We start from the raw sequence: 25205 nt of genomic DNA, 5'->3' as shown, positions 1-25205 counted from the left end.
AAAGCGTGTTGACGCGCACATAATTGTCAGAAGGTATTGATTACCTGACTTAGTCTTTGGTAGGGGCCTACACAATCAATAATAACCCTACTAAATGGTTCATCAAAGGCTGGAATTGGCTTTAATGGAGCAGGAGGTATTTTCTGATTTGGCTTCCCTACTACTTGGCATATGTGACATGTTTTGCAATATTCAGAAACATCTTTTCTGAGAGTGGGCCACCAGAAATGTCTCAGAATTCTTTCATGAGTTTTCTTAACACCCAAATGCCCTGCCATGGGACTATCATGTGCTATGTTAATAACTTCAGTGTGGTAGACTTTTGGTACCACAATTTGGTGCACTACCTTCCACTCTTCATCGGCAGGTGCATCAAGGGGGCGCCATTTTCTCATTAGCACACCATCTTGTTTGTAAAAACAGACAGAATTTTGTTCTGCTTCTTCTAGGGTCAATGCCCTTTGATTGATCTCTTTGAGTTCTGGGTCATTTTGTTGCTCCAGAATCAGCTTGTCATGACTTAATGGGTCTTTCATGGTTTCCCCAATTTGTTCATGCTCAGAGGCTGTGTCACTTTTGGGGGTATTTTTATCCCCAGGAGAAGGAAGTTTATCTTCTTTCTCATTCAACTTTGACACAAATGTGTCTTCCAAATTGTAGCCTAAGTCATCAATTTGGTTGTCCTCAATTGTTTCTAATGAGGCTTTCTTACTCATTGCCCGTGTCACTGCACATGCAGGAAATATCTCCTTTTCCTCACTATTATCATCCTGTAAACAGGGCTTATCTGTAACTATTGGGTCAGGAAACACCTTCCCCCCTGCCAAATCATTTCCTAGCAACATGGACACTCCTTTGACTGGCAATTCATGTCTAACTCCTATGGTTACCGGACCAGAAACCAAGTCAGATGTCAAGTTAACTTTGTGGAGAGGTACACTAATTATTTCCATCCCAATACCCTGGATCAAAGCATTACCTGCTGAACTATCCTCATTAAAGGGCAAAGTTCCTTCCAGAATCATAGACCGTGCACAACACGTATCTCGCACAATCTTAATGGGCTTTGGACTACCATTCTCACCAAGTGATACTACTCCCTCTAACACAAATGGTTCAAATTCTTCACACACCTTGTCTGTCTCACCTCCCTTTTGTGGGAATTCTTGTTTCTTGATTTGACTGACTTTTTCTTTGACTCAAGTGACACTGCACATCCCACAGTATTACTAGCAGTTTGCTGCTGTTTTTGTGCGTCTTGTCTGCCTTTTAAGAAATAACACTGGGTCATCGTATGCCCTGGTCTCTTACAATGAGTACAAGTTACTTTGGCTTTAAATTCAGTCCCAAATTTTGCTCTGTTACCTGAACTCCCTGGGGTCCCTCTACCACCAGCACTATGCTGTGAATTAGACTGAGTTCTCCCTTCTTGTGTACCACCCTGATTTATTCTAGGTTGGTTATGGCTGAACCTGTTTGAATAACTTCTGTTATGACCAAATCTACTCCCATTCAATTTGTGAGTTAAGCCATAGTCGTCCGCCATTGTCGCCGCCTCATTTAGCGTCTTAATTTTGCTAGCGCTTTCATCCAAATGAGTTTTTATGTCAACGTGGACACATTTCTTGAACTCTTCTATAAGAACTAATTGCTTAAGTTGGCCGAAATCATCTTTGACTTCTTTTGACCCAAGCCACCTGTCAAACATTTGTTCTTTTACTCTAGCAAATTCTACATGGGTTTGATCTGCTTGCTTTCTTGAATCTCTGAACTTTTGTCTGTATGCTTCAGGCACCAGTTCATAGGCCTTAAGGACTGCTTGTTTGACTTCTTCATAATCATTACACTTCTCTATTGGTAGAGCTGAGTAAGTCTCCTGGCCTTCCCCACAAAACTACTTTGTAACAGTAGGGTCCAATGCTCTGGAGGCCATTTCAAATTGCCTTAGCTACCTTTTCAAAATGTTGAAAGTACTCGTCAACTTCTTTCTCTTTGAATTTAGGCACAAGCTTTACATACTTTGTAACATCAAAGCCTGACTTTGACTTTGAGGAGAAACTTGATCAGTATTTGTCACCTAGCTTAGCCAACTTCTCTTGTTCAAACTCAATTTCTTTTTTCTTTCAAATGTGCTTCCATTTGAATTTTGCTAGTTTTTCCTTTTCTTCCATTTCTAATTTGTGGTGCTCAAGCGCCATCTTTTCTTGGCGTGCTTTTTCTTCCATTGCTAGTTTTTGTTTTTCAATGTCTAGCCGTTCTTGTTTTTCTTTATTTTCATTCTCTAACTTGATCATTTCCAGTTTTTCTTTTTGGTCCATTTCTATTTTCCTCAGTTCTAATTGAATTTCCAACTCTTTCAATTTAAATGCTGAGTCCCCACCAATTTCAGTTTCTACGTCAAGTTTCTCTGCCAAAAGGATTCATCAAAATGTCCTCCCCGACCAAAACATCAATCAATGCATTTTTGATTATTTGCTTTCTTGTAGCTTGCTTTACTTTCAAGTTATAATGTTTGGCAAATGCTAATAAATCAGGCTTCTTCAACTCATCAAACTTCTCCCAATTTATAGTTTCAAGAAACTCGTCTGCTTTAAACTCTGCCATACTGTACTTTCACTTTTAAGACTCAGTATAATAATGTCAACTTATTTACAGTGTATTTCCCGGACGACGAGCCCCCAATTTTTGTTACGAGTCGTACTTGACTCAAGGCCAAAATCACCTTTTTCCCGAACTCACACGAATGCACAACACAAATACACTGTTTGTTTAAGCTAACAAAATCTAAGTCTTTAATTGAAAACAGAGTATGATTGGTACATATAATAACAATATCGCATATACAATAAAATCACACAATGACAGTTTTACTATATCAGTACTTAACCAGCTGTCTTCTTGTTGGTGATCCTAGAGTTCTTGCAATGTTCTGGACGACTGATGTAATATATCCTTATTCACTTGTCCTGCGAAAATCAGCGAAGTCCATAGTACACTTGCATTTATAAATCCTTGCGTATAAAATCCTCATACGAAAATGATGATGCTTCCTCCAATCTCCTTTGCGCTGCTATCTCCACAAATATATCTCCTTGCGCTGCATTCTCCACAAATATATCTCCTTGCGCTGCTTTCTCCAAAAATGGTGTTTCTTTCACCATTCTCTCTTTCTCCAGGGAACAGGTTTCTTTAACACAGCTCCGCTGTTTTTTGTCAGTTGCGTGGCCTTCACAAACCCAGCAAACTCCAGCAATTTGACAGAAGAACTTTTAATCCTTTGATGAGGAAGATCACTTTTGTGTGCTCGCTGTCTTCTTCGTTGCTGTATTAAAATTAGCTCAATTATTGGCTATATAAACTGGTTAAAATGCACTTCTTTTATGAAGCACGAAGACCATCACACACATGTGGAGTTTCTCAATCTCCCACGGCATTCTGTAAAGTCCCAACAAAAGCCTTCAGCTTTTTATATCAGTACTCATGCAAAATACCCATCATCTATTAATAAACCATTACTTCAATCACATTTTCACAACATTGCTGCAATCTTGGGATTTCCCAAGATTTATTATACACATTCACATTACATCACTTCCTGGGGGGTTTTCCTGATGGTGCAATAATGAACTAGGGCTTTCCAAGTTCCAAACATAGCTCTGACTTTGTTTACAATAATTTGGGGAATTCCAAAATACAAGGGGTTTCCCATCTCATGAAATACTTTCAGCTTGTAAACAAAGTTAAATAATTAAATTAAATCAAATTACTCAGGGCACATCACACACGTATATTCTTTTTCCTTTGTAACAACACGTACATGTATAATAAGAATCAGTTTAAGGGTTGTGTTTAGCTATTTCAGGTGGGTAGGGGTAGAAAAAAGATTATTGCCATTTTGACCAAAACACGTGAGTATTTATGATTTGCCAAACAGAAACTAACAGAATAATACCTAAAAGTATCACTTTTTAATCATTTTGTCATAAATACGACTTTCCACCATTTACAATTATTTGTACCGGGGTGTGCCTGTTGTCAAGTCGATCAAGATTGTGATGTAACATTCCGTACAGAGGGTAATCAGTACGGCGTGAAAAGTATGGCTTCTATAAGGTTACAATAAGGAACAAACCAAAAGATCGATGCCGTCCAATAAACGTAACTAGTTTCGTTTCTCAGCCGACCCCTCCTCCATGCCAGAAACGTAATAATGAAATGTTGGAAATTTTGACATAATAATAATAATGACACATTCTTCAGACCGATGTTTTTGTACAAACGTAATCGAGTATTTTTACCCCTACCCCTTAAACGAAACTGGTTTCGTTTATAAGACGTTATCGATTTTTTGTTTTGTTCCCTAAAACAGGTAATAGGTATGAATGGCCGTGTAATCGATCTAGAGAAACCTGTCTCGCTGTCATCTTAAGCTGCATGGGTGTCCCAGAAAGATCCATACCGGGAAAGTTGAATTTTGTAGGTAGCATTGTTATCAGTCGTATTGTTTTGAGTTCTAAATATTACATATATTTAGCTTTCTTGGTAATTTAAGATTTTAAAGATCGAATGTTTCTAAAATAAATTACCGAATATTGCGTACAATGGTGAAGTTTAAGTTTTGACAATACAATCTATTATGAAAATAATGAAGTAACCGTTCAGCACAAAGTTATTTGGAAAAAGTTTTGCAGCTAATTTTGTTATGATCTATCGATTACTAGCATGCATGGTATAAAGGATTTGTTAAGCTTGATTGACCTAATACTGCATGTGTCGTCTTTGGCGGCAGTTTCGAAAATAATGATTGCGGTGTATGAGTTTCATCATTTGAAATGCCGGCAGAGATTGATTTAGGGCCTATTATAAAAATATTATAGAGAAGATTCGTCCTTGTGCCACAGCATGTATTTATGTCCCTATTGGCAAACACACAACTAGGAAAAGGTGAAGATTACATTTGCAGCAAGTTTTTCTTAAACAAGTTATACCCTCTATAAGAATTACATTTTTGGCGTAAAATTGATCGTAAATTTTTTTTTTAATTCAGCACAAATATCGGGACTAATATTGAAAACACATGAAAAAGGTCACTTAAATCAATATTAAGAATTATTCAGTGTTTCAAGCTCTACATTTGTGCCAAATTTGGTGTATCTCCTTTGACAACTGAATGATTTCTACACTATATTGCAAAGTAGGTCTACGTCTGGGCGATAGTGATAAAGCAGGTCAATGTCTTGTGCTTATGAAGCCTGTGCTGTAAGTTACACACGTGCAATTTTTGTCCAGTTTTAAGAATATCAATATCACGCCAAAACGAATCAAGTTTTTGAAATGAAAGTAACACAATAAGTAGGTGACATTTATGTCATTAGAAGCTTGCGAAATGACGTTACTTTAACTTTAACTTTAACGTCTAGAGGATTATAGAGGATTATGTATTCAAAACCAAGGTGGTTTTGAATACATAATCCTCTGTAATCCTCTAGACGTTAAAGTTAAAGTTAAAGTAACGTCATTTCGCAAGCTCTCTATTGTATTCCATGTACCGGTCCTAAAATTAAATACACTGTTGATTAATTTTTCAAACACGGTATAGATCATTCTGGAACACCCTGTATCTCAGAACTGTCCTTCAACACAGGTGGTAGTATACGGTTATATTGTTCCGGTCCATTTATGACATAGCCATCCTCATTTTAATACATGATAATACAATAAAACATGAGATCGGTTTGAATGGTTGTGGAATCAAACTAGAGACCTGTTCCTTTGTCACCTTTATAGACCTGATAAATCAAGCGGAACGATTCTTGTCATATCGTTTTACAGAATTGGTCGTATTGCCAGCGCTGCAGTGTTAGTATTAACTTTGGGCTTCTTATGAATTGACTGTCAATATCTTATACTAGGTATACATTAAAACTCAAACGGGAGAAAGAATCGCGCATACGCATGTTAGAACATTTTCAACAATGTTTTAAAATTGTATATTACAATGTATTTACATTAACATTGTACCCTAAATAACATGGACATTTGGGTGATATGTTGATGTAGTTACGGGCCATATTTAGTGCCGATTTGTCCCAATTTGCTTTTGACTTGCCTGGCAACACTCCATAAAATATGGCTAGTCGTGTGAAGACAAAGTTGAAGACCTATAAGGAGTTATATTCGTTCTCAAATGGAATCATTATGAAGATCGTAAGTAAAAGTAATATAATAACATAGCGCTATTAGCTCGCCTATGAACCTTGATATTCGTTAGTTAACCGGATAAATAACTTCGGCAAAACTGACAAACTTGTAGGCCCCCTACCAAAATTGGCGTTAACTCGTTACTGTCGAAAATGTACAAAATATGGCTTCCGTGAATCTGAAAATATTGATATTTCAAAATTGGTTAATTGTATTACCATAAATCGAACACGGACATGCAGGATGGTATCTCCAGAAGTCTTTTGCCTAAAAAATGGAATTTTGTTGAATTTAGAGTAACAAAATAACATGCGCCAGACAGTGGTCGACGAGACTGTAAAATCAGGTAGAAGTTTGTATGTTGACGAGCTTCGAACATGCCTTCGTCGCATTCCGAAGTCACAAATATCTATCATAATTCTTATTTCAAGGTCCTGTAAATACCTCAGCAAAAGATAGGGTCATCGTCCAACACGGACTGCTCGAAAAGAGTTCACCTATAAAAAACTGCGTGGGCTGTTATGCGTCGTTATATGTACAGGCATATTTGAAGAATTTCCTATCAACTAATAATATTAAGATTGCTAAAATATTAATCTAAAGACTTCAATCTTTCATGTGCACCATAAATTTTGCACCTGAGATAGATATTGCTAGGCAAAATTTCACAGCAAACATTGCAGTTTTCTCCCATTTCGGAGATATTTGAGACAATACAGCTCGACCCCTTAAGGTGAGCATCACAGATTAGTGTTGCTTTTCTTACACCTGGGTGAACTATACTTTAATGGCCAACATGCAAATCAGATTAGCGCTATTTTCCTCGACCAGGGTGCCCTATTCCCTGTCGAAGTGACGCAATAATCGGATTAACTACCACAGCAATAAAGGTTATCCGTGTTCTATAAGCTGCATATCCTATCAATGACTGCTATACCTTGTTTAGGACTTTCAAAAGAAGTACCTGCATGTGCATCCATGACTGTTTCAAAATAACCCGCCAAACTCGCCAAAGTCATGCAGGTAACTCCGAGGTCGTGCATTGATTTGGTTTGAACAGGAAAGTTGAAAAAGAAGGAGGAAGAACGGAACTATATCCTTGAGATAATCCCGTAGGTTATCCTGTCGCACCTATTCATAGTCCTTTATTCTCAAGTAGTTACACATCTACTTGAAAGTAGCCTTTGATGTGATGTGCCTTGCCGACTACGGTTGATTAATTTTCACTCCAGAATTGAAACCATATCCAATGTTTCTATAGATAATTCCTTGAAAGTATGACACGTGTGTGTTAAGAACCTGATGTTGCTCTGCAGGGATACCGCACGTGGATACTATAAGAAAGAAATGTAGTTTTGTAAAGATTCCAAAAAAATCCGCCCATTTTGGAATATATATTAATTATTTAGGAGAGTGTTTTAGGATTTTGTTAGAAACAGGATGATTTTTGATCATCTATATTTTATTGTTTTAATGTATTTTCCTGTCATTTCCTGTAAACCTAATTAAGATATTTTGATAATTGAAAATAGTCTGTATCATAAATCGTAGAGGTTGAAAGCGTAACCAAGCGTGCAAAATTATTATTTGCCATGGAACTTCGGTCATATTTTATTTGAAATAAACTGGATGTTAGGATCTGCATGCATGGTATGCATGGTATTGATGGTATACAGACACTGACCTTTCCCTAAAACCAGTAAGCAGCAACTTGTGTATCACACCCGTCATGGGTTCGAACCCTTTTGTTGTATTTTATTGTTAAACCTAAATAGCGTGATTGCTTTTGAATGAGCGGCAACACACATATTTTGTTTGAGGATAGCTGGATCTATCTCCTTCTTTTACATCTTCTCTGGTTTGAATGAGGAACACTACGGGAACCAGCGCCTTTTGTTCCATTGAACCATAGATGTCAAAGAAATGTTGATCACTCTCACCTGTAAGATTAGTATTGAAAAAAAAACGGTATTGTATTCAATCTATGCTTGCAGACATACACAGGTGATGAGCGCAACCTGCTTGTAGTGCAGGGGGATCTATTCAAAAATCGTATTCATCTATTGCTTAGACAAATGTGATTAGACAAACCAGTGTTCTCAGCTTTCCTGGACATACTAGTATTGTTTTATAAGGCCAATAAATAATTCTAATTTAATGCGTTTAAACTCAGAATTGCGGTCGTGTCTTCTTTCATTATTCCGTAATCTCATGTGATATTTGTACAATAAGATTTGTACAATGCAGCATTATAAAGTATGCAAACAACGAACACACAATTCGGTGTTTGCTACTTATAATCTTACGATACAATTAAATTACTTCTCTGTTAAATTGTATATCAATTCTATATTTTACTTTATTAATTGTAGAGCATTATATTCATTACATCTGTTCGTTTGAAATTTTACGTAAATATCATAAGTCCATTTTGGTACAAATTTATGCAAATTATACGGTATTGGTTGATTCAAGAATCAATTTAGATTGAAACATATTTCGTTATACTCTTCCGTATGCAAAGTGGCAACAACAAGATTCAAAAACAACTCTTGCCATCACATTTGCAACCTGTTAAGTATTAATAATAGTAATAATGGTCCAGTGATTTGTGCAAATACCCACCAATTATGTAGAATGCGATAGTGAAACAAATGAAAGATGCATTTTAGTGTTTTTAATGCGTAATCATGGTAACTGCAAAAGTAAAAAGGAGATGGACGTCAACAATATCAAACGTGCACGATGGAATTGGGAGAGAAGGGTTATTCACTGTGAACCATTACCACGATTACCTGAAATAACTCAATGCAGTCACACTTCTGTGTGTTTTGCAACGACAGAAACAGTAAAAGCACACTTTTTCTGATTGTTAATTTAATAACAGTTGTGTCGTGACTTTGTGGTACAAGATATATCAAAATGATTGGTACCCAGCTAAGCAGTGGTCATTGATAATAGATGAGTCTGGCACGTCAAAATTCAATATAGAATCCAAATAATTTGTTGATTAATTGTGTAACAAGTCATAAACTAATATACACTCTGGACATTTCGAGAATATCCGATCTTGCATTTATCAGGCTGTTCAATAAACATCAAAAAGTGATCTTTTGATCATTTTGATACAGCCTGTATAAAAAGCGAGAAATGGTCGATATAACCATTTTCAAGGTTAACATTTTTGCATCATATACCTTTTTGCTTTTAATGGCCTTTTTGAATCAGTTACATTAAACTATCTGTATAGCCATGACCAGCGACCTCGTTTTGCTTACTTCATTACTCAAAAGGTAAAATAAGCGTTTTCCTAATTTACTTTAATTATTAACCTTTTGTTGAGTTGCTCGGGCGCGCTTTGGTTTAAATATGTGTGATCAACAGCCTCATACCCCTACATTTTTCCATATCAAAATGAAAATTTTGGCATCAGAAGAAAGCTCATAATGTTAGGCCTGAAATATGTGCGTTTAAGTAGTAATATCGCATTTAGGGACGTTCACATCCGGGTCATGCGTCACGATTTCAAAGGACAACCGAGCTCAAAGGTTACGAGGTCAAAAGGTCAACGGAAGTCAAAGGTCAACCGAGGTCAAACGTCATAAGGTCATGTTATACCCTCCCTCCCGACCGTGCAATACCACAATCCCTGGCAAACTTGAATCATAGGCACTCGACTTTCAAAGTGACATGTGCGGACATCGATTCAATACTAGTGGTCTTTCGGTGACAGATTTGACGCAAAAATAAGTTCGTTATTGGTTGAAAACCTCTACAAAATTGGGTAATTGAGTGAGAAGCCCTGAAAATATGACACATTTTAAAACGAAAATGTTAAGAGTCCATATTGAGTAAACGTTTTGAATCGTTTGATGAAAGCAAAAACAGCAGCAACAACAACAACAACAACTGAATGGGCATTGGATTGAGTGAGTGGAAATTTAAAAAAGGGTCAATATGTGGCCGCATACCCATTTACGGTGAGTACCCCCGAACCTGAACACTACACGCCACGCCCATTAGAAACAAACATCATGGATTAATATTATAATAAATGTATGGTATTTGGACATCTGCTAAAATGATTCGCGAATATCGTCTCGAACTTGAAGGCTCCATATTAACTATTATTCTCTCTTTGAAGATCTAACATCATACGCAAGTCTGAATAACACCCTCCGGGATCACACCGTATCTCTTTCCGTAATATTAAAATCCTAACACTGACAATCCCATTGAATAAATACATTACTTAAATCCTACTCTTAGTTACCAAAATTAAACTTACTTTTCACCAAAGTAGTTATTTATTTTATGGATTCTAAATATATAAATACAATGGTATAAATTGCCATGATCAGTTCAATGGCAATTAGTGTGTTTTGAATCTCCCAAACGAAAGCAAACAGGATAGCATTACTTCATGGTCAATATTAGACATTCATCCGATTTATATGGTCAGCAAGGATTCTCTGTTGATAGCTATCACACCTGCTCACTCTCCCAATAGAACGGCAATATTGCATACGACCGAACATACTATGCTAAGGAGCGATATTTTTAGAGTCACTTTGTTCATGAAGTCAAAATATTTTTACCTTGGGCAAATACTTTGAACCAGTCTGCTCCCCAAGTAGAAGACAGTATCCGCTGTTAACTAAACAACGCAGATACTGATGTTTTTACTTGTGAGGACAGAGATGCAACGCATAAAATCTGTATGACTATCTCCTTGATCTTAATCACTGTCGTCATACGTTCAAGTGCAGAGACAGAAGATAAATCTGCATTAGGGGTTTTGTAGCTGCCCTAAGTCGACCCGTCAACGTTGTCAAAGTGACTCTATTTTGTCCTTCAAAATTCATATAGTTGAAGCGTCGAATGTAATATTGAATGATCTAATTGTTGGGAAGTTTCCCAAAATGTCTGTATCTATGAATAGTCAACATAGCTCACTGTTATTGCGCATTTTTGGCTAAGACTATCATGACTATTGTAACCATTTGAATAATATACCCATCGGTTTCCAGTTATAGACAAGCCTGCTACACCCAAAAGCATCATTAGACCGACCTCATTCGTAGATTAAAATTAATAACATACAGCTACAAATTCTAGTCAATTCAAGAAGATTCGATGTCACCTTGGATTAGATGCATCAATTAAAATGCATGACGTACTTACTAAAGCAGTATTCAGACTTTTTATTGTACGTACAATATTGTATGTAACATATATACGTTATTTAATCTATTGCCATTCTATTTCCAGTAATGTTTAAGTTCTAACGAATGTTTGATGACGAAAAATCGATAATATATTTCTGCTAGATATTACATGTAACATATTATTTCGTTAGAACTTAAACATTACTGGAAATAGAATGGCAATAGATTAAATAACGTATATATGTTACATACAATATTGTACGTACAATACTCGGAGTCTGTGGAGCGCTTTACGCTACAATACTTAATACTATAAGACGCAGGCTTAAATAAACATAAAAACTGACGGCTACTAATCATTTTGATACAGCATGTAATTCTGTGTAATTTTTGTTTTGTCAGGTTTTTTTGCCAAAGATGTCTGTCATAAATAGGTGTAGCCGGAGATAAGGCCAAGGTGACCTTAGTGAAACACACTAACGCCCACGTTAGACTCCTAGAACTATATTAATCAGTCTTATTTTACAAACGGTTTAGCTAAAACCAAAGATACTAAAAATAACTAATTTTTCTGTAATAACCGTAATAACTCATTGACCACAATAAGGCCCATATGGCTGCCAGCATGACACCTGCACCAACTGTCAACATTTTATACTAATTGGCTCAGGCGAAGGTCACTTCCTGGAAAGCAGGACTGAACAAGTTCAGCTGATAAAACAGACTGCCCATATGGGTCATGCATTGCCCTTGGCTGTATAACAAACTAGTAAACTGGGCATTTCAGGGGCAGGGAAATTTTTCTTTGCGAACTAAAGTGTCATTGTCAAAATCTTAAAAACTTCAAGGAGACATGTAACCTAATGTTGAACAGTAATATTGACAGTAAAATAGTAAGTTTCAAATAAAAGATTGCACATTGCAGCTATTGCATTTAATGTGCTGATGACACAAATACCAGAGTAAGCGCGTCCATTACTATTGACATTTGATGTCGGCTTAGTAACATTTTTCACAAAGTTCTCTTACAAAACAAGCATTTTCTGAAAACTCAATTCTGTATAAGCCAAAATGGTTGATTTTCAATAGCACAGTTTATTAACTTCCATTATACACTGAGTGTACATAGGCATAGATCCCGGGGGATAGAGGTGGGAATAAATCACCCCAATATTTTGATAGTGGGTGGTCAATACAATCATCCCCTGACCCCTGTATGTGGATTTCTGACCAAATTAATCTCATATTTGGCCATTTTGGCCTACAGAAGAAATAAACAAAAAAGTCACAATTTACTTTATGTTCAAGCATGCTTCAAAACATGAAACTCTCATGATGATCTCATTAATGGTAAATGTATTGATTAGTATGAAGGTCGTTTTCAATGCTGATTAAACCAGAATTGGAGAAAATCTTGTCCATTAAGATCGTTAATATCAATGGTCAGTTTGATGGGTTTCACCTTCACTTTGAAATCCAACCTGACATTGGAGGCACACGTTCCACGCCTGCTCAACCAGGGGCATAGCAAGAGCATCAAGGGCCCATGGACAAGGAGCAGGTTGGGCCCTTTTAACCAGGGCGGGGTTTACTTTATGGGGCCCTGGGCCAGACCAGAATTTGGAGGCCCGAACTCACGTACCGAGGAAGGCATGTGGACTCATGTCAGTGGTCAAGTTTTGGTTTACGTATATATAGAGGGAGACTAACATATTTTGTTCCGATATTACTAGGACATTTGCTTGCATGCAAAGCACGCGAAAAAATTCAATTTCAGACTATTTTAGCCCCAGATCAACATGAATGTTGCTATCTGAATGCGCGCGGAGCGCGAAAAATTGTACAATTTTGCCCTATTTGGGCCAAAAAACATGATGTTATTGGGATTTAAAAAAAACACCTCCCATTGAGATTGCTTTTGATACACCTCTGTATCAAAGGTTCTCTTTCACAGCCACTATTTGTGGAACTAATAAAAACAGCTCAATTATATTATACTCGCATCGTTTTTGTTCCGAAGATGTCAACGACATTTACTTCGACCAAATAATGTTGTTTAGTGACAGTGAACTGGTCGAAGCAAATATTCTAAAAGTAGGAAAGAGAAGGAAAGTCTAGTCACGTTTTTTTTTTTTTATGTTCTAATGGGCTCATGAAAGTAAACAGGATAAAACGGAGAGTAATCTCGGCGTGTGATTTTATATTGTATATGAAGAATTTCCAAACCGTGTTAAGTCCACACACCCATGTGTCTGACTTACCTGTGCGATATTGCTATGGGTTGTGATGCTATAGGTATTATAATTTCAGTTGGATGCACCACTACAAAGCAAACAGTGGATGGACGCACCGTAACAATACTGTGTGAGGCCTTTGATTCCGCATATTGTTAACCAGCATCGTTGCGGTAAATAACGGCTGGTTGATTATTGCTAATGTAAAACTTGTCAAAGTATAAATAATATTGTGATGATCACACAAGTAAATGAGAAACTTGTGGTTGTGGACTTAACACGGTTTGGAAATAGGCTCTTTATAATTATATTGACAAATTTAACAATATTTAATATTTAACAAGTTCGAGTGCAGAATAGAAAAGTGTACGTCTGTAACAACTTGAAGTAATCTTTAAACATTGGCAAACATCCACATAACCTGTTTAATTCCGGATAAATCTGGATCAAATACCGATCAATGACCCTTTCGGTAATCCCAAAACCCTTTCGATTTACGATTTGACATAAGTCACGCGGACGCGCATACCGTATACCGTAAGTAGCGATTACTGAACACATGCTGCGAACGGTGAACTGGCAGAACTGCGTAGGAAAACGCATCGGCGTTATAAGCCGCAAATCGAAAATTGAAAGGTTTTCGGGATTGACTGAAATGATGAATGTGCCCGTATTATTGTGTGTCGTGTACAAATGCTTAACGTTCATTGCGCCATTGGTGGAACTCGATAGTGTATCCGTGTTTTTGTCCGGCTTTTGTTTTTCTCGACGCCTCTTTCCGGCGTCACATAGGCATACAGTCGTGTCGGGTTGTTGAAGCGTTACGGAACAAGCTACACATACCAGCGTTTGATCACACTAGCGATTATTTAATCGCGCGATGAGAGTGCTTAGTATGATACTGCCATTGTTGTGCTCTACCTTTTGTGTTTGAGGTTGCGATTTCCAAACGTACGTATCGTACGTCCGTAAATCTATTCAAAATCTCGTCACATGAGAGTGATTTTTGATGTACCGGGCGTGTGATACGTATGTTTGGAAATCGGAACCTCTCTATCATCAGCAATTGAACTTTACTTTCATTTGATTTTGATGCTAAACTGCTAATAAGTACATATTTAGTCTTACTATCTTACAAGTAACTCGAAATATTTCTTTTCTATTTTTATTTCCACAGAAAACTTCGTGTTCTGGGCAACATTTTCATCGTCAATCTAGCTATAGCTGATTTTATAGTCTCTTCAGTAATCAACACTTTTGCTGTCATCGCACTAGTTACAAATGGCGAGTTCTTCTACGCAAGACCCGGTCTGTGCGAATTCGTCGCCGCAATATGCATCATAACGTGCGTAAGTTCCGTATGGAATATCGCTAGTATAAGTGTGAATAGGTACATGCGGATTTGTCATCACACTATCTATCATAAGGTGTACAATAAACGCACTGTGATTTACATCGTTGGTGGAATCTGGTTTTGTTGTTTCCTTATTGACTTACCTAACTTAATTGGAGGATGGGGCAATCACGATTTCGATGAAAAACTTATGATGTGTACTTACGATCATCGGGGTGCCGATTACGGCTCGACGCTTTTCTTCATCGGTCTTGGATTCGGATTGCCGTGGCTTGTAACCGTTTACGCGTATCTGCGTATTTTCCTCTTCGTCCGAGAGAAAAGGAAAGCTTTAGCAAAGTCGCAGACCGACGGTATGTCGACCGGTTCTAAGCACAAAATGGGCATCAGTAGTGCCGATATCAACTTATTGAGATCTACGTTTACAATTTTTGTTTTATTTTTCATTATGTGGTCCCCTTATGCGTTGATAGTTTTGTGTGACCCACCACATGCATGGCCCACTACCGTTTACGTTGTGGCCGGTTTTTTTGCTCATACGAATAGCTCCATAAACAGCATTTTATACGCGGTCACCAATAAGAACTTCCGCGATGGATACTTGAAGATTTTGAGATGCGGAGCTCGCGGAGTGCGAGTTGCTACTGAACAGTCCACGGTGCTTACTTTAACCGTGGAAACTAACGTCCAGGATTCAAGCATGAGTCAGCAAGAGGGAGGCGTTCAACCAGTGGTTTCTGTGACCAACAATAAATCAGTTACGTTCCACAGATGAAGCGTTTAGGTTTGAAAAGTCTATCAACCCGACTAGACTGCATTAAGGTACCATCGTCTTAAACAATTGTTTTCATTTTTCAAGTAGCGTCACTTCCTTGAAACTACACACACGTTATCTTGACACATCTGAGTCATGTCAAATAAAACCCCAGGTGGAAGTAAAGTTGTAAACAAGATAAGGGGCGCACCATTAGATTTCCAGGGGGGCATGGGAGTTTTTGAAAAAAACTTTGCCCACTAGTGAGAAAAAAAAAAACTTTGCCCACTAGTGAGACAAAAAAGAAAAAAAAAAATTTTGCCTCACTGATGAGTAAAAAAAAAACTTCCCCACCCAACTTTGTATAAAATGTACATTAAAATTGAAAAAAATAGCTTCGCCGCCAAAGGCGGCGAAAAAAAAAAATTTGGTGCTCTCGAAGGCAAAAAAAAAAAAATTCTGCCGCCTTCGGCGGTGAAAAAAAAAATTCTGCCTGACCCAAACTCCCATGCCCCCCCTGAGAATCTAATGGTGCGTCCCTAACCTGTGGGTGTGTGTAGTTTCAAGTATACAAAATGTTGACAAACCCACTCTGATCCACAAGCACTGTTTGAGAAATTAAGTTAAACCTTCCATTTTGCAGAAAAAGGCGGTGAAACGTTATGTTTTAAGGATTTGGAACTATAATAGTTTTGATATTGTTGAAGCAGTCAAGTTATAGAGTTTTCCGAAGTTTGTTATGGATGACCCTGTTTACAATTCCGGGTCATCGACGCTAACGCAAACGCATCTATTACGTCTGAACACAAATCTGAGTGAAAGACGTACACGGTCAAGCGTTGGGTATGGCTTGTGCAAGAGATTGATATTTACATTGCGAAGACCACACGAAAACCAAATCAAATGTACCGCAGACGACAAACATTTTTCTTCCTTTTACTGTCACATTGTGAAGTGCCAAATACTGGAAGTGTTAGTTCAATACCTTTAGAGTCGCGATTGAAGGAATGACACGCCTGGAATTAAATTGTGATTTCCGTTGCTTTGTCTCATCTCAGTTGTTTGGCTCAAAATTGAAAGGGGACGTATGTGATATTAAAAACTAACATTTTGTGGAAAAGATATACAAATCTATCTTTCTAAACGTTACAATATGGCTTTAAATAAAAGTATTAGAATTAACAGAGTAATGACGCTTCGGAGTAACAAGCCTTCGGAGTATTCACCCTTCGGAATAACGAATCTTGTTGTAAATTCGGAGTAATGACCCTTCGGAGAATGAACCTTCAGAATAACAACCCTCTGGAATAACGGTCTTTGGAAAGACGATATGTTCCCAAACAGATGACATCAGATAATTCCATAAGAAACAAAAAGGAAAACCGAAAACAATATATAGGCATAACAAAGTTTTTGGTTTGTACAAAGGCAGTGGACAAAGTGTGTTAATTACAGCTGCTGGTGAAAGCTTAGCGACAACAATGGAGAACAAACCTAACACTAGATATATCAGAAAGAATTTTGGATGACTCTACTATATTCAACCTTAGATCATAATCTTCCTATTCTGTGATCTCCATTTGATTTAATTATTTGTTTGTAAGAATCTAAGCATCTTCGAAATAAATAATCGAGTAAGATTTCAAGGTCAAGAAATTAGATAGCCATCCTCTTCATTATGTTAATAGAATTTATATTGCAGATATCACTAGCACTCCAATGATCCCAACAAGCAACATGGAAATGCAAAATTCGGCAGTTTAAAATTTCACATGCTACATATCATGTTCATGAAAATAATTATGTAGACCTAAACAATTACTAGCTGTTCAATAATTATGTGTTCCCCGGGCTAACATTTTCAAATAGCGTGCCATAAATTGTCTCCCTCCGGCCTGCCAAAACTTGCTAGCCCTCCCCCTCGACCTGCCAAAAAGCTTTGCCCCCCCATTTAACTCTCCCATAGGGCTCATTATAGCACAGCCCCTTAGCAGGCTAAGAGATGTAATGATCGCAGTAAACCTGACAGGTGTTTTCATATTTCGCAAAAGATGACATGAATCCTCAGGCTTGCAGGCTTGCATGGCTTCTCCATGAAGTTCATGTTCAATAAAAAATCAATGAAACCTTGGACTCGCACATCTGTCAAAAACAACACTATCTTTGTTTTTGTTTTGTATCATTTGATTGTTTTAGTATAATGGTCTTAGATGTCAATAGATTCGCTAATTAAAAAGAATCGGCTTATGGCTATTTTTGTCACGACGGGTTTCAATGATCATGAACTCTAAGGGACATTCGATAGGCAGCCGCTATTCATTCAAAACACATTTTAACGATTTGAATGGATCATTCCTGAGGGATCGTTCTTTAATATTGCAAAATCAATTTCGAGAACAGAAGTAGACTGGTTCTATTTTACCCGGCTGGCACCTTTGTCTAAAACTGAAGAGCTTATTTCCAAACCGTGGTAATGTTGTGACTAATTTTTGCATTTTCTCAACAAAATAACTACACACTGGTAACAAAAGTTATGTATATTATAGGGGCAAGGAATCCAATTCACTGACATTTCGGTTATTCAAGATAAGTGGTTCATTAAAATGTTAAGAAATGAGGTACATTCTAGCGGTACCTCTTTTCTTATCTTAAATAACGTATCCCTTCTCTTGAGTCACTGATATTCCAGTGCAGTAACTGGATTCTTTGCCCCTATAATATACAAAACTTTCGTTACCAGTGTGTTATTATTTTTTGAGAAAAATTCAAAAATAGTCACAAATTTATCAATGGGTGTAGTACCACCTTAAGTCCACAAAACCATGTTTCTGATTTACCTGCACAATATTGCAACGGGTTGTGATGCTATAGGTATTATAATTTCAGTTGGATGCACCATTACAAAGCAAACAGTGCATGGATGCACACTAACAATACTGTGTGAGGCTTTTGTTTCCCAAATGAGAACAATAGTCTGCATATTGTTATGGTAAATAATGGCTTGTTGATGGTACAACTCATTGTTGCAAATGTCAAACTTGTCAAAGTAGTTGTGATTGTATCATACAAGTAAATGAGACACATGGGGTCGTGGTCTCAACACGGTTTGGAAATATGCTCTTCATAGTACGTTGCACGAAAATCCTAGCAAGAGCAGATAGACCGATGTGTCCTCTCTACTATATATGTACGGGTGTATGTAGGGCTAAAGGGGAGGCGCGTGTAGGGGTGTTAGGGTGAGGTGAGGGTTGGGGGGGGGTGTGAGGCATGTACGGTGGGCCGCGGTGTATGTGTACACTGTTAGAACGCATGTTTCATCACAAATTTAACCAACACAGATTAGCAGGTAAACCACACAATTGTTGGTTAAAACTTTTAACAAACAATGTTAAACTTATAAACGTGGGTTTAAAGTTAACTTGTCGGTAATCCCTGGTAATCCATGGTGTTGGTTAAAAGTTAAACATTTTAACATTGTTCTACTAAGTGTGTATAGAATTACATGTGCGCTTTTTTTACAGAGCACAAGCGCCAACCTGTAATAATTATAATACTGAGATAATTATGTTTCTGGTGACCATCTATATATAAATTGATCTTTTGAGTGTTGAATACTAAATAACAAATTTTCCGATAGCATTTATGTTAACACAGTATTGACAGTTTATGGTCACTGTGAAAACAACATTATGAAATAGTATACAAATATTGACTGCTATGAGGGGCATGGTTAAGATTATAGGTCCAAGGTGATCTCAAAACCATGCTGGGTCACTCCATATCAAATCAAGGAGGCGCCCCACCTGACCCCCTCAGATTTGCTTTATATTTTAGTCATATGTTGTACCTGTAAAAATATTAAAAACCTGCAAATTTGAGGTCTGTAGCTCTTACGGATTTTCTGTGGCAGCCATTTAAAGTTGGAGTAGGGTGGTCTAAATTTGGACCCAAAAGTTGCCCTTTAAATAAATTTCATCTTTGGGCGTTTGTGCCTTCTTTATAAAAAGAAAGAGAGGTCTGAAACTTTGCATACACACTAACTGCATGCCCAATTTGTCAAAAAATAAAAAATAAAAAAATTCTGTAATTGCACGTTGTGTCACGGGCTCATTAAATATGCAAGAAAAAATGTAATGTTTTGTAAACTGGCAAGTTTAGCCCCCCTAAATTCACATTTTTTGTAAGATTAATTATTTTTTGTTGTCACCGATGCTATATATAGGATAAATACAATGCATACCCAAAAAATTGGGGTCACAACTCATTTACATTTCGAACAGCGCCCGCACGAAGATGGAATTTATTGCACATTCAACATTTTCAGGGGGCCCAAAGTCGATGTGGTCCACCTTCAAAGTTTATAAAACATCACTTTTATATAAGTACAAGTCTTAAATTACAACTTTGCTAAGTCCCAGTAATTGTATAGGTTGACTTCATATAAAATGACAAGCCAAAAGTTAACCATTTTCTTATGATTGCATGTAGTGCAAATGTGCCGAATTCGGAAGGCTTGAAAGTCAAATTGGCCCCAATATTGAAAATAAAATGGAAATAAAAGTAAATAGGGCCAATAACTATGCATCTAGTCATTTATTTTCAATATTGTGGCCATTTTGACTTTTAAACCTTCCGAATTCGGCACATTTGCAGTACATGCAATCATAAGAAAACGGTCAACTTTATAGGCTTGTCGTTTTATATATTAAGTCAATCTATAAAATTAATGGGATTGAGCGAAGTTGCAATTTAAGACTAGTAGTCATATAAAAGTGATGTTTTATAAATTTTGAAGGTTGACCACATCGACTTTGGGCCCCTGAAAATGTTGAATTTGCAATAAATTTCATCTTCGTGAGGGCGCTGTTCGAAATGTAAATGAGTTGTGACCTTAATTTTTGGGTATGCATTGTATTTATCCTATATATAGCATCGGTGACAACAAAAATAATTAATCCGACAAAAATGTGAATTTAGGGGGGGCTTAACTTGCCAGTTTACAAAACATCTTTGTGAGGGCGCTGCACTCCAACTTTAAATGGCTACCATAGAAAATCTGTATATATTGAAAATGAAATGGAAATACAAGTAAATAGGGCCAATAACTACTCATCTAATCATTTATTTTTAATATTGTGGCCAATTTGACTTTCAAGCCTTCCGAATTCGGCACATTTGCACTACATGCAATCATAAGAAAATGGTCAACTTTGGGCTTGTCATTTTATATGAAGTCAACCTATACAATTACTGGGACTTAGCAAAGTTGTAATTTAAGACTAGTAGTTATATAAAAGTGATGTTTTATAAATTTTGAAGGTGGACCACATCGAATTTGGGCCCCGTGAAAATGTTGAATTTGCAATAAATTTCATCTTCGTGAGGGCGCTGTTCGAAATGTAAATGAGTTGTGACCCCAATTTTTGGGTATGCATTGTATTTATCCTATATATAGCATCGGTGACAACAAAAATAATTAATCTGACAAAAATGTGAATTTAGGGGGCTAAACTTGCCAGTTTACAAAACATTACATTTTTTCTTGCATATTTAATGACCCCGTGACACAACGCGCAATTACAGAATTTTTTTATTTTTATTTTTTGACAAATTGGGCATGCAGTTAGTGTGTATGCAAAGTTTCAGACCTCTCTTTCTTTTTATAAAGAAGGCACAGACTCCCAAAGATGAAATTTATTTAAGGGGTAACTTTTGGGTCCAAATTTAGACCTCCCTACTCCAACTTTAAATGCCTGCCACAGAAAATCCGTAAGAGCTACAGACCTCAAATTTGCAGGTTTTAATATTTTTACAGGTACAACATATGACTAAAATATAAAGCAAATCTGAGGGGGTCAGGTGGGGCGCCTCCTTGATTTGATATGGATTGACCCTGCTATGACCCGAGGCGCAGCCGAGGGTCATATCATGGTTTTGAGATCACCGCGGGCCTATAATCTTAACCATGTCCCGAATAAAGCAGTCAATATTTGTTTTATATACCGAATGGATGCGTGGATGTTGCGATTGCGCAGTTTGATCGGGACGCACGTGACCGGTCCATAGTTCATTTCCATGGACCGGTCCATAGTTCATTTTGAGGGCATAGTTAATTCAATGACTGCACATTCAACCAATCAGATGACAGGAATCTATATATCAGGTATATAATTCTATTTACAACTTTCAATCATCTGTTCTAATTTTAAAGACATTGATGGCTGAAGATTAAAATATCTTAATTCCAATGAATGATTCAATTTTTAAACGAATTCCAACCCAGCACCAAATTTGATTTGAATTATGTAAATATGTTAATATTATTTTGTTGCTGCATGAATTGATTTGTACGCGCATTTTCGTGTTGATGTGAACACAATGCAACCTGCTACAACACTAAGAAAATATTATTATAGAGGTTCATTATCATGATTATGTTTGTAGAAACTAATAATATACATATCATCTAGTCCAAAGCAAAAGTTATTTACTGACCTGACAGTTTCAACCAAACTTGGGCGATTGCCATCTTCAGAGTGATGTTAAGTACAACTTCTGTACAGAACAAAGATGAGGGGCACACTATCTTAGTCACGTATACTACCCTCTTCTGGGCTCTAGTGCACCCTCTGTTGGTGTATACAGAAATTGGATATTGTTATAATCTGACAATTTTGTAAATAAATAATGTAAATATAAGCAATATGAACAATGCTGTGAATAATGATACACGTATATTTTTAATCATGTTGTAATTAATGTCATTAAATTTATGAAACCGCAGATAAAGAGTTAGCGTGCTGTGTCTTATTTTTAAATGTGTCGAAATATCAATAATTCTGTCTCGCATTCATATTTAGGCATATAGTTTATACACTTTGTGCTCAAATTTGTCTACTAAGTTATACTAGGCGGTTACCCATATTTGGGCGCGATGACCTGGCTGATGGTGACTGTACCCACCAAGTTCCATGCCCATCCGACAGTTTTTACTAATTTGACCACAGATGACCTCTGGTGACCCCTAAATAACCTCCCCAAAATTTGGCTGTAAATGGCAATTGTAGCCACCTAGTTTCATGCCCATCCGATAGTTTTTACTAAATTGACTTCACCTGTCCCCTAGATGACCTTGGGTGACCCCAAAATGACCTTCCAAAAATGTGGCTCTAAATGTTGACTGTACCCACCATGTTTCATGCCCATACAACAGTTTTTAGTAATTTGAACTCATATGACCCCTGGGTGACCCGGATGACATGACCTTCAAAAAATTTGGCTCTAAATGTTGACTGTACCTACTAAGTTTCATGGCCATACGACAGTTTTTGCTAATTTGACCTCAGATGACCTCTGGATGAACTCGGGTGACCTTGACCCTCTAACGAATAAAAATGTGTTCTGTCTGTCAAGATGCACCCACCAACCAACCCCTAGTCTCCGAGAAAATACGCGTTGTTAATTAGTAGAGAGACTGGCCATGGGGCCCCAGGCCCCGGGGGTCACTCCCATTGTGGCCTGTACACCATCCGCGATAATAAAAACTCGTAAAAGGGTAGTTTTTCGTGGGTAGGCACGATACGCGCGTAACGCGTTTAGGGTGTCAAAAACATGAAATATTGGAAAAACGGTAGCAAAATTGCAAATGCTAATACGCGGAAATGAAATTTAGGGTATGAAATTTGATGCAAGGAATAAAATCCTTGTTTAGGGTGTGAAAACACCTGTTTAGTGTATTGTTTTAGCCAAGGGTAAAATCCTTGTTTAGGGTGCATTTCAAAAGTTGATTATCGCGGATGGTGTACAGGCAACAATGGGAGTGACCCCCCCCCCCCGGGGCCCCAGGGTCGTATGACTTTACGAACATAAACTTCTTCTTGCCAGGACAGAAGTACACCCACCCATCGAGTTTGAGCCCCGTATGACAAACAGACAGATCTATAGAGAATATCATATTATAATATAGATGGAATAGATCTGACTTATTAAAATTGCCTTCGATAATAAGGGACCGTTCAGTCACAAACATGTGTTAAGGGGCCTGATGCAAAGAGATGGCCCTTAAAAATTTTGACCCTCCTATGGGGGGGGCTTTGAAAAATTGACCACACATTTTTTTCCGGGAAAATTTAGTTTATATGGGGTTGGCCCATAAAGAAAAACCTTGCAAGAGACCAAAATTCAACTGGAAGAAGTTGCAAGATCCTGATACAAAGGAGGAGTTTCAGCCGGAGCTATCAAACAGATTCCAGGCCTTGAGCATGGATGACACCTCACCCATCTCTGATAGGTATAAGACCTTTGAAATATGAAGTGAAGTTACTAAGAAAGTGATTGGAAAGCAAGAACCATGTGGACTGCCAAGTTGGGTACTGTATCATATGCAACCATCTCAGACTTGAAAGGGATGAGGACAATAAGCGGTACTCCATTTCAAAGTCTCGTCAACTCTTATAAATCTGCTGAGCTTGCTACCCTCAATAAGTAGAGGGAAGGCCTGAAGCTGGCCGACGAGATGGGGAATTACACCACCACCTGGAAATTCACTCACTTACTGGGAAGGACTCAAGGAAAGGTGTGAAAGTCAAAAAATGGGATGGATCAGCCCCAACCAGTGACCATGAACTGCTTGATGAATGGAAGGAATATTTTAGCTCACCCCTTAACAACGACAGTGGCAAAGCAGCTTCAGACCTTCCTGCACCAGCTGTTGGAGATCTTCCTATTATCACTGAGCCACAAACTCGTGAAGAAGTAGTCGAAGCAATAGCAGCCATGAAAACCAACAAGGCAGCAGCATTGGACTGTGCTATAACTGCTGATAGCATGATTGACATGATTCTCAAATTCTGTATAGAAGTATTCTCAACGCTGACACCACCACGTCAATGGGTCCCTAATGTAAGCATTACTCTACCACAGAAAGGCGACCTCTCTCACATGACAAAATATCGTGGTTTTTCGATTATGTCTTTTGCCACAAAAGTGTACAACAAGATCCTTCTGAACAGAATTCGACCTCACATTGATCCTTTACTGAGATGAGAAGCAACCAGGCTGGCTTTTGATCAGGACGCAGCTGTGCTCAGCAAATACACATTTTTAGGAGGATCATGGAGGACTTCAAGGACCAACTTCCATTGACAGTCACTTTTGTGGACTCCGTCAACAGGCCCGTCATGTTTTCAGTGCTGCGGCATTATGGAATACCAAAGATTGTGGTCAATGCCATTCAGGTGCTCTACAAGGACTCCAATAGTGCCATTATGGTAGATTCCTGTTCATTATCCTGGTAGACTTCCTTCTGAAGAAATCAACTTCTGGTACTGATGCTGGAATTGTTACCTATACCCACGTCGGTAAATGAGTTATCCTGCTAGGATGCTAAATGACCTGGATTTTGCTGATGATATTGCCTTGTTGGAATCTTCCATAGCCCGTGCCCAGACACAGCTTACTAGGACTGCAACTGCAGCAGCAGATCTATGCTTTGT

This window comes from Amphiura filiformis, chromosome 8 (genome assembly GCF_039555335.1).
Source record: "Amphiura filiformis chromosome 8, Afil_fr2py, whole genome shotgun sequence".
NCBI classification, from domain to species: Eukaryota; Metazoa; Echinodermata; class Ophiuroidea; order Amphilepidida; family Amphiuridae; genus Amphiura; species Amphiura filiformis.
Note: the sequence above shows the minus strand (reverse complement) of the source record.